This window comes from Sciurus carolinensis, assembly GCF_902686445.1.
Source record: "Sciurus carolinensis chromosome 14 unlocalized genomic scaffold, mSciCar1.2 scaffold_115_arrow_ctg1, whole genome shotgun sequence".
Lineage (NCBI taxonomy): Eukaryota > Metazoa > Chordata > Mammalia > Rodentia > Sciuridae > Sciurus > Sciurus carolinensis.
In genome coordinates, this window is record NW_025920107.1 from 1,006,106 (window position 1) to 1,022,944 (window position 16,839).

The 16,839-nt window shown below is 37.1% G+C and overlaps 1 pseudogene; it reads left to right on the plus strand.

Annotated features, from left to right (window-relative positions):
- Window positions 1-9,310: 9,310 nt before the first annotated feature.
- Window positions 9,311-16,839, plus strand: part of LOC124973271 (5'-AMP-activated protein kinase subunit beta-2-like) — a 57,312-nt pseudogene continuing 49,783 nt past the window's right edge.

Here is a 16,839-nt window from a genome sequence, read left to right on the forward strand (position 1 = left end):
CTTCAGGGACATTATAAGTCAATAGAGGAAATCTGAAATATCTAAATGACCCACTGATTCCTGAACAATATGAGAAAACAAGGGAAGAAAATGCCCCAAACAATTCTAGATGTTACATCAATAAAATCCAACAACAGCATGGCAGAAGAAATGACAGAAAGGGAGTTCAGAATGTACATAATTAAAATGATCAGGGAAGCAAATAAGGAGATGAAAGAGCAAATGCAGGCATTGAAGGAGGAGATGAAAGAGCAAATGGATGCACTGAATGATCGCACCAAACGACAGTTAAAAGAGCAAACACAGGAAGCAAAAGATCATTTCAATAAAGAGTTAGAGATATTGAAAAAAGACCAAACGGAAATCCTTGAAATGAAGGAAACAATAAACCAAATTAAAAACTCCATAGAAAGCATAACCAATAGGATAGAACACCTGGAAGACAGAACCTCAGATATTGAAGACAAAATATTTAACTTCAAAAACAAAGTTGAACAAACAGAGAAGATGGTAAGAAATCATGAACAGAATCTCCAAGAACTATGGGACATCTTGAAAAGGCCAAATTTGAGAATTATTGGGATTGAGGAAGGCTTAGAGAAACAAACCAAAGGAATGAACAATCTATTCAATGAAATAATATCAGAAAATTTCCCAAATCTGAAGAATGAAATGGAAAATCAAGTTCAAGAGGCTTATACGACTCCAAATACACAAAATTACAACAGACCCACACCAAGGCACATTATAATGAAAATACCTAACATACAAAATAAAGACAGAATTTTAAAGGCTGTGAGAGAAAAGAATGAAATTACATTCAGGAGGAAACCAATACAAATATCAGCAGATTTTTCAATCCAGACCCTAAAAGCTAGAAGGGCCTGGAAAAACATATACCAAGCCCTGAAAGAAAATGGATGCCAACCAAGAATCTTATACCCAGCAATACTTACCTTCAAATTTGACGATGAAATAAAAATCCCTCCATGATAAACAAAAGCTGAAAGAATTTACAAAAAGAAAGCCAGCATTACAGAACATTCTCAGCAAAATATTCCATGAGGAAGAGATAAAAAACAAAGAAGAAAATCAGCAAAGGAAAGAATTATCCTAAAGGACCTGTCAAATAAAGGAGGAAACAAGTTGTGTCAAAAATAAATAAATATATAAATAAAATTTAAAAAATGAACCAAATGATCGGGAATATAAATCATATCTCAATAATAACCCTGAATGTTAATGGCCTGAATTTATCAATCAAAATATAGACTGGCAGATTGGATTAAAAAGAAAGATCCAACAATATGTAGCCTGCAAGAGACTCACCTCATAGAAAGAGATACCCATGGACTAAAGGTGAAAGGATGGGGAAAAACATACCATGCACATGAACTCAGCAAAAAAGCTGAAGTATCCATCCTCATTTCAGATAATGGGGACTTCAAGCCAAAACTAGTCAGAATGGATAAAGAAGGACATTTCATACTGGTTAAGGGAACCATAAATCAGCAAGATATAACAATCAAATATCTATGCCCCAAACAGTGGCTCATCCATGTATGTCAAACAAATTCTTCTCAATCTCAGAAACCAAATAGACCATAATACAATAATACGAGGTGATTTTAACATGCCACTCTCACCACTGGACAGATCTTCCAAACAAAAATTGAACAAAGAAACCATAGATCTCAATAATACTATCAATAATTTAGACTTAACAAACATTTATAGAATATACCATCCAACCAAGAGCGAATACACTTTCTTCTCAGCAGCACATGGATCCTTCTCTAAAATAGACCATATATTATGCCACAAAGCTAATGTTAGCAAATACAAGAAGATAGAGACACTACCTTGTATTCTCTCAGATCATAATGGATTGAAGTTAGAAATAAATGAAAGAGTGAAAAACAGAAACTACTCCAACACCTGGAGATTAAACAATATGCTATTATATGATGAATGGATAACAGAAGATATTAGGAAGGAAATAAAAAACTCTTAGAGGTAAATGAGAAAGAAGAAATATCATTTCAAAATCTCTGGGACACTATGAAAGCTGTACTTATAGGAAAATTTATTTCATGGAGCGCATTTAATAAAAGAAGTAAAACTCAACAAATAAATGACCTAACACTACTGCTCAAAACCCTAGAAAAAGAAGAACAGATCAACACCAAAAGTAGTAGAAGACAGGAAACAGTTAAACTCAGAGCTGAAATCAACAAAACTGAAACAAAAGAAACAATACAAAAAATTGACAAAATAAATAGTTGGTTCTTCGAAAAATAAACAAAATTGATAAACCTTTAGCCACACTAACAAAGAGAAGACGAGAGAAAACCCAAATCACTAAAATTCGGAATGAACAAGGATATATCACAACAGACACGACTGAAATACAAAACATAATTAGAAACTATTTTGAAAATCTGTACTCCAACAAAATAGAAAATTTCGAAGACATCAACAGGTTTCTAGAGACATGAATTGCCTAAACTAAACGAGGAGGACATACACAATTTAAATAGACCAATTTCAAGTAAAAAATAGAAGAAGTCATCAAAAGCCTACCAACAAAGTAAAGTCTAGGACTAGATGGGTTCTCAGCCGAGTTCTACAAAACCTTTAAAGAACAGCTCATTCCAATACTTCTCAAAGTATTCCATAAAATAGAAGAAGAGGGAACCCTCCCAAACCCATTCTATGAAGCCAATATTACCCTATACCTAAACCAGACAGAGACATATCGAGGAAAGAAAATTTCAGACCAATATCCTTAATGAACATCGACACAAAAATTCTCAACAAAATTTTAGCAAATCACATACAAAAACATATTAAAAAGATAGTGCACCATGATCAAGTGGATTTCATCCAGGGATTCAAGGTTGTTTCAACATCCAGAAATCAATAAATGTAATCCACCATATCAATAGACTTAAAGTCAAGAATCACATGATTATTTCAATAGATGCAGAAAAGGCATTTGATACAATACAGCACCCCTTCTTGCTCAAAACACTAGAAAAAATAGGAATAGTGGGAACATTCCTTAACATTGTAAAGGCCATCTATGCTAAGCCCATGGCTAATATCATTCTAAATGGTGAAAAACTGAAAGCATTCTCCCTAAAATCTGGAACAAGGCAGGGATGCCCTCTCTTTCCACTCCTACCCAATAGCATCCTTGAAACTTTAGCCAGAGCAATTAGAGAGACTAAAGAAATTAAAGGGATACAAATAAGAAAAGAAGAACTCAAACTATCCCTATTTGCTGATGATATGACTATATACTTAGAGGAACCAGGAAATTCCACCAGGAAACTTTTAGATTTCATAAGTGAATTCAGTAACGTAGCAGGATATAAAATCAAAACACATAAATCCAATGAATTTTTATACATAAGTGATGAATCTTCAGAAAGAGAAATTAGGAAAACTACCCCATTAACAATAGCATCGAAAAAAATAAAATACTTGGGAATCAATCTCAAAAAAGAGGTGAAAGACCTCTACAATGAGAACTACAGAACACTAAAGAAAGAAATTAAAGAAAACCTTAGAAGATGGAAAGATCTCCCATGTTCTTGGATAGGAAGTATTAATATTGTCAAAATGGCCATACTACCAAAACTGCTATACAGATCCAATGCAATTCCAATTAAAATCCCAATGATGTATCTTACAGAAATAGAGCAAGCAATTATGAAATTCATCTGAAAGAATAAAAAACCCAGAATAGCTACAGCAATCCTTGGCAGAAAGAGTGAAGCAGGGGGTATCGCAATACCAGCTCTTCACCTCTACTACAAAGCAATAGTAACAAAAATGGCATGGTATTGGTACCAAAATAGAAAGGTTGATCAGTGGTACAGAATAGAGGACATGGACACAAACCCAAATAAATACAATTTTCTCATACTAGACAAAGGGGCCAAAAATATGCAATGGAGAAAAGATAGCCTCTTCAACAAATGGTGCTGGGAGAATTGGAAATCCATATGCAACAGAATGAAACTAAACCCATATCTCTCACCATGCACGAAACTAAACTCAAAATGGATTAAGGAACTTGGAATCAGACAAGAGACCTTGCATCTTATAGAAGAAAAAGTAGGTCCAGAGCTTCAACATGTTGGCTTGGGACCAGACTTCCTCAACAGGACTCCCATAGCACAAGAAATAAAGCAAGAATCAATAACTGGGATAGATTCAAACTAAAAAGCTTTCTCTCAGCAAAGGAAACTATCAGCATTGCGAAGAAAGAGCCTACAGAGTGGGAGAAAATCTTTGCCAATCTTACTTCAGATAGAGCACTAATCTCCAGAATCTATAAAGAACTCAAAAACTCTACACCAACAATGCAAATAATCCAATCAACAAATGGGCTAAGGAAATGAATAGACACTTCACAGAAGAAGATATACAAGCAATCAACAAACATATGGAAAAATGTTCAACATCTCTAGTAATAAGAGAAATGCAAATCAAAACCACCCTAAGATACCATCTCACCCCAATTAGAATGGTGATTATCAAGAATACAAGCAACAACAGGTGTTGGCGAGGATGTGGGGAGAAATGTACACTCAAACATTGCTGGTGGGGCTGCAAATTAGTGCAGCCACTCTGGAAAGCAGTGTGGAGACTCCTTAGAAATCTTGGAATGGAACCACCATTTGACCCAGCTATTCCACTTCTTGGCCTATACCCAAAGGACTTAAAATCAGCATATTACAGAGACACAGCCACATCAATGTTCATAGCTGCTCAGTTCACAATAGCCAGATTGTGGAACCAACCTAGGTGTCCTTCAATAGATGAATGGATAAACAATCTGTGGTATATATATACAATGGAATATTACTCAGCCAAAAAGAATGATAAAATTATGGCATTTGCAGGCAAATGGATGAAATTGGAGAATATCATGCTAAGTGAGATAAGCCAATCTCAAAAAACCAAAGGAAGAATGATCTCGCTGATAAGTGGATGATGACACATAATGGGGCATGGGAGGGGTTAGTTTTAGGGTTAGAGTTAGGGTTAGGGAGGGGGGAAAGAATGGGGGAAGGAAGGACTGTATAGAGAGAAAAGAGGGATGGGAGGGATGGGGGAAGGGAAAAAGTAACAGAATGAATCAACCAACATTACCCTATGTAAATTTATGATTACACAAATGGTATGCCTTTACTCTATGTACAAACAGAGAAACAACATGTATCCCATTTGTTTCCAATTAAAAAAATAGTATAAAAAAAAGAGAACTAGAAATGAGGAACTCTAGGCAGCATGAGGAATGAGGAAGACATATACTGCACTTTTCTTTTTATGTTGATCCTGCTCCTTTGAAGTATTGCCCACCACCTCTCCTCATTGTAGTTATTCTCAGACCCATTTACTCCCCTTCATTCTGTAAATATTTTAGTATCAAGCTTTGTGCCTTTCTCTGTAAACATAACTACTCCTGCAGTTCACTTTAGTATCTAGGTTATAACTTTCATATATCCAACATATTAGTTAGGAATAGTTTTGGCTATATATAATAGAAAAGTCCCATAAAATGATGTAAACAAGACTGAAGCTTATTTTCCTCTCATATAAAAAAGTCCAGAGGCAGACAGGCCTGATATATAACAGCTCCATAGTTCTTTTTTCTGCTGTACTCTTCTCAGCTACCTCACGGTCCAAAGTGACTGCTGGATTTCAGCCATTCAATGAACAGTCATACAGAAGGGAGGAGAAATGTAAGGACATACCCTTTCTTTTAAGTAGATTTAACAGAAGTTGCACATAGAATTTCCACTTAGATCTCACTGGAAGAATGTAATCACATATCTAACTACCAGGGAAGCTAAGAAATGTGTCTGTATACAGAAAGACTACATATCAAGGTTATTGAAAATGAAGAGAGAATGAATATTAAGGTGGGACTTTACCACTTTCTGTCATCTCATTTTTCAGTTCTGTAACCTTATTCCAATGATTTTATGATCATCTCACCTACCTACACCTATGGTCAAATTTAAGACCGTACTAATAAATGCAACATTACTGAAATCTCAATGTCAAACATCCTATTCTCCAAACCATCTCTTACCTACTAAGCTCATCTCCTCTGGTACTTACTGCCATCAGCCAGTTCTTTGACTCCACTGGGTCCTCAATCAATCTGCTTTTCATTTCCCAGACCAACAGGTTTAACATCTACCACCCTGCATTATAATCCCACCCTGCTATGCACTCTCAACTCCTTTGTTGCCCTTCTCTATACCTGCTTGTATATACTTTACCTTGGTATATGCCTGCACCTAAAAAACTAAATATGGTAAGACAAAAATACCACTATGGTGAATTGGCTTGTCTTAAATTCATAACCACCAAACATACCTAGACCTTCAGTACAATCTGCCATTAACACTTAGATTTTCTAGTCAATTCTCTATCCTACTATTCTAGTTGATTATTTCACACCTCCTACCTGTTCAAACTTCAAATATTTGTCTCCTCTCCTCAATCAAATAATCACCTTGCTGCTGCTTTTCTTCCTCTAATAGAACAGAAGCACAGCTCAGGATATAGCCCAGTTGGTAGAGTGCTTGCCTCACATGCACATAAGCCCTGGGTTCAATTCCCAGTCAGTTCCCAGGGGAAGACAAAGGAATTGGAGGTGAGAGGGGAAAAAGTAAGGATAAACAAAAGGAGGTACTCAGGCAGTCAAGAATTTGGAGGGGTGAGCAAGAAGTTGTGGTAAAATTGCACCTCTTCCCTTAAACGGTTTTTGATCAACAGCAAGAAGATGAGTTCATAAAGAAACAGAGCAAAAAATGAGGGATGCAGTGTATATTAAGTAGATTTCTTAACTTCATAATATAAGAATGGGCTTTGCAACAAACAGTGCTGCTCACTCAGAAACCATGGCCTGTGTGACTTGGAGTTCCCCAGCTTTGGCTGCCTTCCCCATCACTACCCCTAAGTGGCATATCTTGTAAGAAATGTAGTGAGTAGTATTACTGTACTCCTCACTCAGCAAATGTTTACTGAAATCTTGCTCTCTACACAGTGTGTGCAGAATATGAAAAGGGATCAAATCTGGATCTATGCTGTTATCAGCTGTCAAAGCAGTGATTCTCACACTTTAAAATACACTTGTTAAAATGCAAATTCTACAAAAATCTCTACACCAAGAATACAAATAATTCAACCAACAAATGGGCAAAGGAAATAAACAGACAATTCACAGAAGATCTACTAGCAATCAACAGATATATGAAAAAATGTTCAATTGCTCTAGTAATAAGGCACATGCAAATCAAAACTACCCTAAGTTTCCATCTCACCCCAATTAGAATGGCGATTATCAAGAATACAAGCAACAATAGGTGTTGGCGAGAATGTGGGAAAAAAGGTACACTTATACTTTGCTGGCGGGGCTGCAAATTAGTGCAACCACTCTGGAAAGCAGTGTGGAGATTCCTTAGAAAACTTGGAATGGAACCACCATTTGACCCAGCTATCCCACTCCTTGGCCTATACCCAAAGGACTTACAATCAGCATACTACAGAGACACAGCCACACCAATGTTCATACCTGCTCAATTCACAATGGCCAGATTGTGGAACCAAACTAGATGCCCCTCAATTGACAAATGGATAAAAAAACTGTGAGATATATATATATATATATATATATATATATAATGAATATTTCTCAGCCATAAAGGATAATAAAATTATGGCATTTGTAGGCAAATGGATGAAGTTGGAGAATATCATGCTAAGTAAAATGAGCCAATCTCAAAAAACTAAAGGATAAATGATCTCGCTAATAAGCGGATGATGATACATAATGGGGGGTGGTGGGGCAAGAATGGAGGAAGGAGGGACTGCATAGAAGGAAAAGAGGGGTGGGAGAGGCGGGGGGAAGAAAAAAACCAGAATGAGTCAAAAACTATTACCCTATGTAAATGAATGATTACACAAATGGTATGCCTCTACTTCATGTACAGAGAAACAAGATGTATCCCATTCGTTTACAATAGAAAAAAAAGCAGATTCTGGTTCTGTACAGGAGGATGGAACCTTGGATCCTGCTTAGATTGTAACAAGCAACCAGGTGATACGTGAATGCTGCTGGTCTGTATATATAACACATATTGCATAATAAAGGTTGCTCATAGGGAACAATAAGCCCCATTATAATAATATCTTGGACTCCTTCTAACCCTAGAATTGTCTGTGACATTTTTATACATTTTGTGTGCCTTCTAATGTTATTTTTTTTTATTGCTCTTTCTCTTGGAGTTTTTTTTTTTTTTTTTCTGGAGTTAATCATTGCAAAAATGCAATTTCTTAGCGTATAAGAGTATTCTCCTTCTTCTAACAATTCACTAATTTGTCAGGGTCTATCTACTATTAGACACTTCATTTTGAATTATTCCCCAGGACCCCAATTCAGGCTGACTAGTCCTTCCTGTGGCTCTGCACAGTATCAGCTTCTAACCTTGACCTCTACTTCCCTCTGCCTGGAGATGAAGTCCATGGTATTCCTCTCCCGGTCACCACTCAGAGAGACACGGCTCAGAAAATGTTTCAACACACCTGAGGCCGAATGAGGCCGCCATAGAGAAAGCTGCACCTGTCCTATGGCACTGAGCCTCTGGCGTCCTCTGAGCTGTCCACTCGCCAGGCAGAGCGGGGCCCACAACTCTGGTGCTTCCTCCTTCGGGCATGGTGCCCCATGGGGCGGTCCCTGTCTTGTGCTCCCGGGAGGCGCTGGAGGCTGTGCGCGCCCACCATCCAGTTGGTGGCAGCTAGAGAGGCCGGAGGGCAAGGGAGCCATGGTAGCGGGCGGCAGAAGCACGCAGGAGTGGCCTCCTGCCATGGGCCTTGTAGCCATTTTAGGAGGAAACCCAGATCCCTGGCCAGGGGTAAGGCTTCAAATTCAATAACTTTATTGGTGGCCTTGCCTGCCCAACGGCCAACGCGCCAGTGGTACCAGGAAGAAGGAGCGCATCGCTGGAGGTGATCGGGGTGCGGGAGTGGGCGTGGTACTGCAGGGTAGTCCTGAGGGCGGGTTTCCAGAGTGAGGGCGGCGGGAGACCCAGGGCGGTTGTGTGAGTCCCTGTAGGCCACGAGGTTGGGGACCACGGGGCACAGTTTGCCGCGGCGGGGATTCTCTTCCCGGGTCCCCAGGCACAGAGGCGGGGCCGGTGTGCCCCTGACGTGGCCACTGGGGTGTTTGTTTCCTAACGGTGTAGCTCTCCGCACCAAATGGTCCCCAAATCGAGTCGCAGCCATGGAAAACACCACCAGCAAACGGGTGTCTGGGGAGCGTCATGGCACCAAGGCTGCACGAGTGGAGGGCGATGCGGCCATGCCCCGGGAAAGGAGCACAATATCATGGTGGAGAGCATCAGCGACCCAGGCATCTTCAGCCTGCTGGACTCCGAGGTACTCGTCTCTGCATCCCCTACCATGGTGGTGCAGCTGCTGCTAGGCTTCAGAACTCCCCCTTTCCTTGGTTCCTTTACATCACACTAAACTGGGTTACGAGAATTTTTTTTTTTTTTAATTAAAGGGATATTCCGGGGAGGGAGGCGTTGGATCGTAAACTCTTCTTGTGGTACCACCTCAATATAAGGCACACGTGAAATTCTTGTTTTCTTGGTGGTTTATCCAAGCCTTGAGCCACATATTTAGGGCAGAAACCATGGACATTTCCCCACCCTCACCATCCTTGGTTCTTCTAACAATTTATAGGTTGTAAACTTTGATGGAAAACTTGAGGGGTTAGATTGTTTGAGCTACTGGCCCTAGTTCAGTTGCTTACATTTTCCTTGAAATGGCTAAGTGATTTTTTTTTTCCTAGAATTTTCTGTTTGGATCCTTTTTGCTCTTTTCAGAACTCTGCACTTTAGGTTCTTTTCCCCTTTGGCATGACTGTGAGCACCCACCACTTGTTAACTAGAATACTTGTGCCTAGACTTGGAGATCAATAAAGGGCATCATTTAGTTGACTGTTCAGTTTTTGTCCTATATTTTGTAGTTGTGGTGACTGTGCTTTCAGGCCAGCTGTGCTTTCAGGCCAACTTCTCAAGTGGGAGAACCAGTGATTCTCAGATAGCTCCACTCCACAGTAGTCCTTCAAAATTTTTCCTTAGCCTAAAAGCAACAATTTATCACTTCCCTGAAAACCTTGCTTTCAATCGAAGGAGTTACAGGAAGAGGTCAATTGTGTTCCCCACCTAACAGAAAAGGCAGATGGAACTGACTTCAATGTTATTACCATCCTAATGTTTCTAATAACTTAGAAGTGTCAGCATAAATACATTTCATTCTTTCTGGTATGCTGTTCAGAGGTGAAATATAAAAATAGAGGGATTGAGGCAATTGGGGGATATATTTGAGGCTTTATAGAGAAATTAGTTTTATTTGCCACAGCAGTAGTACATGGAATTTGGATGCTATGGTTTACTTTTTTGGATCCCAATTGAGAACATCATCATAGAGGGAGAAATAAGAGTGGTTGAAAGGGGCATTTCATGGGGCTTTTTCTCCATTCCTTTCTTTCCTCTCCCACTTCAGAATTTCTTCCTCATCATGTGCTCTGTCTATCCAGCTATCTGTATTTACTTCTTTAAAGCTTTCCCAAAGTGATCAACCTCATTGTATTTTTACCCCCTTTCCTACATCAATGACTCAGGATTTAAGTACATTCTATTTGTCAAACCACAGCTGAAGTCATTGGTATCCTGAATTAAAGCCAAATTGTTCTGTGTGAATTGGGGCCTATTCTATGTCATTCTTTCCCTCACTCCAATCTTGCCATTTGGAAAACAAGAAAATGGTTCATATAATTCTTATGGTCCCACCCAAATCTAAAGGTTTTTGACCGACCCTTTCTTCTCTCTGTATTTTACTAAAGCCTCTTCAAACTATAATGTTAATTGTTGTTTTGCCTCTTTTATCAGTGGTTCTGCTTTTTTACTTAAAGAAATCATCTTTTTTTCTAGTCAGCTGCATTCAATCCTACCACAGAAATATCATGTCATAAGTGGAAGGTCTTTGCTCCAAATGTTGAAGCATTAGTAGTTTGTGGCTTTCAGATTCTAAATGAAAAATCCTAAGTTGTAAAATAATTGATAGAAACAGTGGCAGAGGAGCCTCCATTGGATGCTAGCCTTTTTCAGCAGACTAATTCAGTGGTTCTCAATCTTATTTATGTATTGGAATCACCTGAGATTTATTTAAATACTTTATGGAAAATTTGAATCATTCACAAAGTAGGGAGAACAGCATAATGAACTCTGTGTACCTCTCACCAAGTTTAGAGATAGATCAAAGCATGAATATATGTATATCATCCATACCCTAATCTACTATTCCTCCACCAACTTTTTACACCAATTTTTTGAAGCAAATTCCAGATGTCATAACAAATTATGATGTACCTCAAAAGATGAGTTTTTTTTCTCTATTTTAACATAATCACAGTCTTATTTGGGATGATTTTAAAAATAGAATCCCAGATCCTATGTCTGAATCAGAATCTTAGTTTATTCTTAGGCATATGCAAAAATTCCTGTCTAATGCAGCCTGTCAGACAGAATACATTGCTTTTAGAATATGGATACTAGGTTTTCTCTTATGCTAATTCCTTGTAATATTTTAAAATCCTCTTCAGTTTTTTTCAGATTTTTTCTTTCTTTTAGTTAATTAATTAATCTGTACTTCTGCGGCTGGAACCCAAGACCTCATTCATTCTAGGCAAGTGCTCTCTCACCAAGCTACATCCCCAGACCTTGAATTTTATTTTAGATCATGTAACTGGTTTCCAGACTGTAGTTTTGAGGAATAGTGAGAGACAGTATGGAAAGTAGATTTTTCCATTCCCCACCACCACCACACACAAAAAAATCCTAAGTAAATTAGCTGGTCTTTTTTTTTTTAATGCAATTTATTTTGTTTGGTAATATCTTTACTTAACAGTGTAAAGTCCTTTTTACCTGTTACCAGTTTAAGGCAGGGCTTAGCAAATATTTTCTGTAAGGGACCACATGGTAAATATTTTAGATTATGTAGATAATACAGTCTTTCACAACTGCTTCCACAGTGGCATGAAAATAGCTGTAGATAATAGGCATACAAATGAGTGTAGCTATTTTTCATTAGAAACTTTATAAAAGCACCTGGCTTACTGCCTGCAGTTTGCCAACTACTGGTCTAAAGGGATGGTAATAAAAGAAAAACTAAGGAGTTAATATTTTTCAGAATCCTGCAAACTTTATTTGATTATATATTTTGATTATATAATTGTTTTTGTTAAAGGAAAATGTTTTTATTTTCTTTTGCTGTTTGAGGTGACAAAATTTGAATTCCTATACCTTAAATAGAATAAACCTGTCATAGGTGAGCAAGTATGATTTCATAACCACTTTTTGGTTCTAGTACTGTCTCTCACTAGCTAGGCCAAGTCCTCTACCACTAAGCTACATTCCCACCCACTATTTCTCCATTTTATAAAATCAATGGTCTTTTTTAAAAAATTTAATTAATTATCTGATTAATCTGTGGTTCTGGGTCTTGAACCCAGGGCCTTGCAAAGGCTAGGCAAGTGCTCTGCCACTGAGCTACTTCCCTAGACCTTTAATATTAAATTTTTAGTGTCTCCTCTTTGTGTAACTTATTGGCTAAAATAGAGTTTATAATTTTTTTATGAAGTTTGGTATCTGTTACTTTCTTTGCAGTTGATGATTGAGATCTGTTTATAGTTGCATGTGAAAAGTATACACCTGACATAATTTTTAAAAATATATCCATCTTTTGTTTTTATTTTTTTCTCTATCTTAAGAGGTACTCAGAAGTGTGTTATAATTGCCTGCCTATGAATTAAACTGGCAGTAGGGAATAGGGTTTTCTTTTTCTTTTCTTTTTTTTTAAGGTCAATCTTGAGGTTCTTAAAGGGTAAGTAATATATGCAAACTCAAAAGTTAGATTATGATTTATGCAGCACTTGAGCATAAGCCATTTGACAATTTTTGGTTAAAGATTAGTTCTTTTCCTATGGTTTATAAAAATCTGATTTATTCTAATTTTAAGGCTTATTTCCTTAGCTGAAGCCTAGCAACTCTCTCTACTCTAAGAAGGAGAATGATCTTTTTAAGAATTCTTGGGTCACAATTTATTTTACAGATAACCTACTCCTTCTTACAGCTCCCTGGGGACCAAGAGTTTGTATCATGGCAGCAGGATTTGGATGACTTCATAAAGCCCACCCAGAAGGCCCAGTCTACTGTTATCCACTGGTCTGAAAGAGGCAAGGAGATCTTCATTTCTGGTTCTTTCACTAACTGGAGCACCAAGATTCTACTGATTAAGAGGTGAAAATAAGTGTCTTGGTTGAGGCTGAGGGGTCCAGGAATACAGCCTGACCTATTATCCTTTCTAATAGAAGTGAACAGGTTAGACATCCCATCCACTCTCTAGTTGCTTTCTTTGGAATATGTCCTATTCTGTGACCACTTAGTGTTTATGGCATTATTTTTTAACCTCATTGTGAGTCAGATGCATTACCACTTAGAATATCATTACCTCAAGAGAATTTATAATAGCTTTGTGGGTGTATTCTTTAGGATGGTGTTACACAGGTCTTTTCTATGCTTGGAGGAAGCCTGTAACTGACAGAATCTGTTGCTGTGACTTCTGCACTAAAGCAAAATGCACTGTAAAATTTGAGGTGTTAGTGTTATGTGGTACTTGCAGAGCAATGATGAATTAACAGATTGACCCAGATAATGGCCCAGATAACCAAATAGGTCATTTTCCAGTAATGGCTCACCAAAATATGGAAAGTACCTTAAGGACTCCTATATCCCTAATCTTTTAAGGTGCTTATACTTGTGAGGGATCTGTTCTGCTAGAGCAAAATAGTTATACCAAGATGAACCATTTTGGGAGATCATTGACTGTTTTTTCTAGGCATTGATTTAAGAAACAAAGTTTTTGGAAGAGTTGGTAACATATGTCCAAGATGATATAGATAAAGAGATTGGAGAGTGGATGTATACATTATTATGTACACAAGAGACACAGTGGCTTAGGGATATGGGAAGTCATTGGAATAATACTATAATTACCACTTGGTTTTCTATATTCTATCTTCTTAAAGAAACTTGTCTGACCTTCTGTTTTCTTCTACAGCCATAATTACTTCATTGCCATCTTGGATCTTCCTGCTGGTAGAGAACCAATACTAGTTTTTTGAGGTTGGACAGTGGGTTCATGATTCATCAGAGGTAAGGCTTTGATCTCCAAAGGTCACCATGACTTAGCAGCCTCATTTTAACTATCATTGTTCTCTGAAATGATGGTAGCAGTTCCCTTACCCTAAAGGATTTCTCTCAATAAAAGATGGAGATGCTGAGTGTTATCATTTGTAACTTTTAATAGATGCAGAGAGGAGGATGGGTGGAAGAAAAGGATTTGAAAAGGGAACTCAAGAATTTTTTTCTGCTTATTGTTTCAGTCTATGGTTACCAGTCAGGTTGGCACGATTACCAATTTGACCCATGTCAAGAAATCCAATTTTGAGGTGTTTGATGCTTTAAAACTAGATTCATGGAAGGCTGTGAGACACCTTGTTGAGGTAATTTTATAATATTTGCTCTCTTTGCCTTGTCGTTTTTGTAACACAGAAGTGGTTTTTAAATTTCCTCTTGAGAGTAATCTTTTAATTTTGCTTTTTATTTCCATTTCTTCTCAGGAATCTTCTGCATCATTTATATATGTGCACATATTTCTTATATAAACATTTAGATCCTATTCTTTATACCAAAAAGTCTCAGTCTAGTGCACTTTAACTTTTTAACCAAGTATCTACAGTAAGACATTTATTTTGCATTGCAGCCCAATACACACATAACAGATATACAGAAGTGTAATATGTGGTATAATGTTTGCCTTTATTCCCTGTGATGTATTCTTTTCTGTTTTTTAAAAATATTTATTTATTTATTTGGGTACTGAAATTGAACTCAGAAACCCTCTACCAACTGAGCAATAACCACATCCTCTTTTATTTTGAAACAGGGTCTCACTAAATTGCTGTGACTAGCCTTGAACTTGAGATCCTCCTGCCTCAGCCTTTGGGTCACTGGGACTACAGGTGTGTGCCACAGCACATGACTGCTATTGTATTTTTTACAGCCCAATAGTGGGCTATAGCCTATTGTTTGAAAACTCTTTCTAGTAATATTTCAAGTTTTCCATTGACCTCTGGTGGTATCACCCAGCAGAGACTATATGTGCCTTGTTTGTCTTATGAAGTTGCCTCAGCTTAATCTGCCAGTTTGATAAATTGGTTGGCAGTTCTGTAGTTTTATTAGACCCTGCAAGAATAGTAGTCATTGGGAAAATATAGCTTAAAAAACAACAACCACACACAAAATATCAGGCAATTCTTTCGCATATAATCAAAATTTTGTAATTTTTTTATTTAAAAAATTTCCCTGGTATTGGAAAAGATCTCTATAAACTTTTTTTTTCCTTGCAGTGCTGAGGATTGAACACAGGGCCTTGTGCTTGCAAGGCCACTCTATCAGCTGAGCTATATCCCCAGCTCCTTTTGTTTCCTATAATATTAGTTTTTCAAGACCTTCATCTCTACTTAATTTACTGTCAGTAATGCAAATATTCTCCAAACCACATTCATAATTACTGTTTGCTACTTTACAATAAGAGCTATGCTGATCTAAGGAACTGTGCACTGAATTTATGCTGAGCATTCTTCTCGCTTTGAATTCAAAACCCGCTTCTGCTACTAAGTAGTTTTACCATTGTGGACAAGGCCCTCAATTATTTTGGTTCTGTATTCCATAACAGTAAAATCAGGGGTTAGACTCAGTGTTTCTCAGCAATCACAAGTCCTGAAGTGCAACATATTAATATTCACAGGGCATAAGGATGACATGTTGTTTCTAAAACTGTTTAGTATAATAATTAGGAAATTTTGGATAATATTGTTTTCATTATATAAGCTCTCAAAGTTAAGCTAGACATTCTTTTTGACTGGTGGGCAGAGATTTAAAAGGGTTTAAAGATACCAAATTAAATTATGAGGCCAGTGGTAACTACATTTTTGCATTATATGATTCTGGCAAAGCAACAAATGAATAATAGTCAATCATAACTACACAGAGAGAAGACTAGAATACCTTTGATATTTCTCTCTCACTTCCATTTTTCACCTAATTTCCCAATTCATTCAGGTAAGCCTTAGAATACACTTTTATTAGATTTTAATTTCACTAAGTTTAGTGTAGCCAGTTACTTAACCAATTTGCTTTTTCTTTTTTTTGGATGATGATGATGATGAAAAGGAAGTTTAAAAAAAAAAAAAACTATTCTGTGTACTTCCCAGCAGTGTTCTGTGGATTACATGACATAATAGCTGGATGTGCTTTGGAAAGTTTTTAAGATATTGTATAATATCACTGTATTTATTAATTTTGCTTTTGCTTCATATATGTTTAACTGAAATCAGTTCTTTAAATGAACTATTATAATTTTCCACTGGAGACTATAAAACATTTTTTTAAATCTTTAAACAAAATCAGTTTTCTTTATTGTTAATTTTTTCTTCTATGATGCATTATTTTTTCCATTTTTGAAGTATAATTTACATACCATAAAATTTATCCTTTCAATTGTACAGTTTTATAAGTTTTAGTACATTCAGAGTTGTTTTACATTACCACTAGTTCCAGAGCATTTTTATCATCCCCAGAAGGAACCCTGTACCCATTTTCAGTCACTTTCCATTTCTTC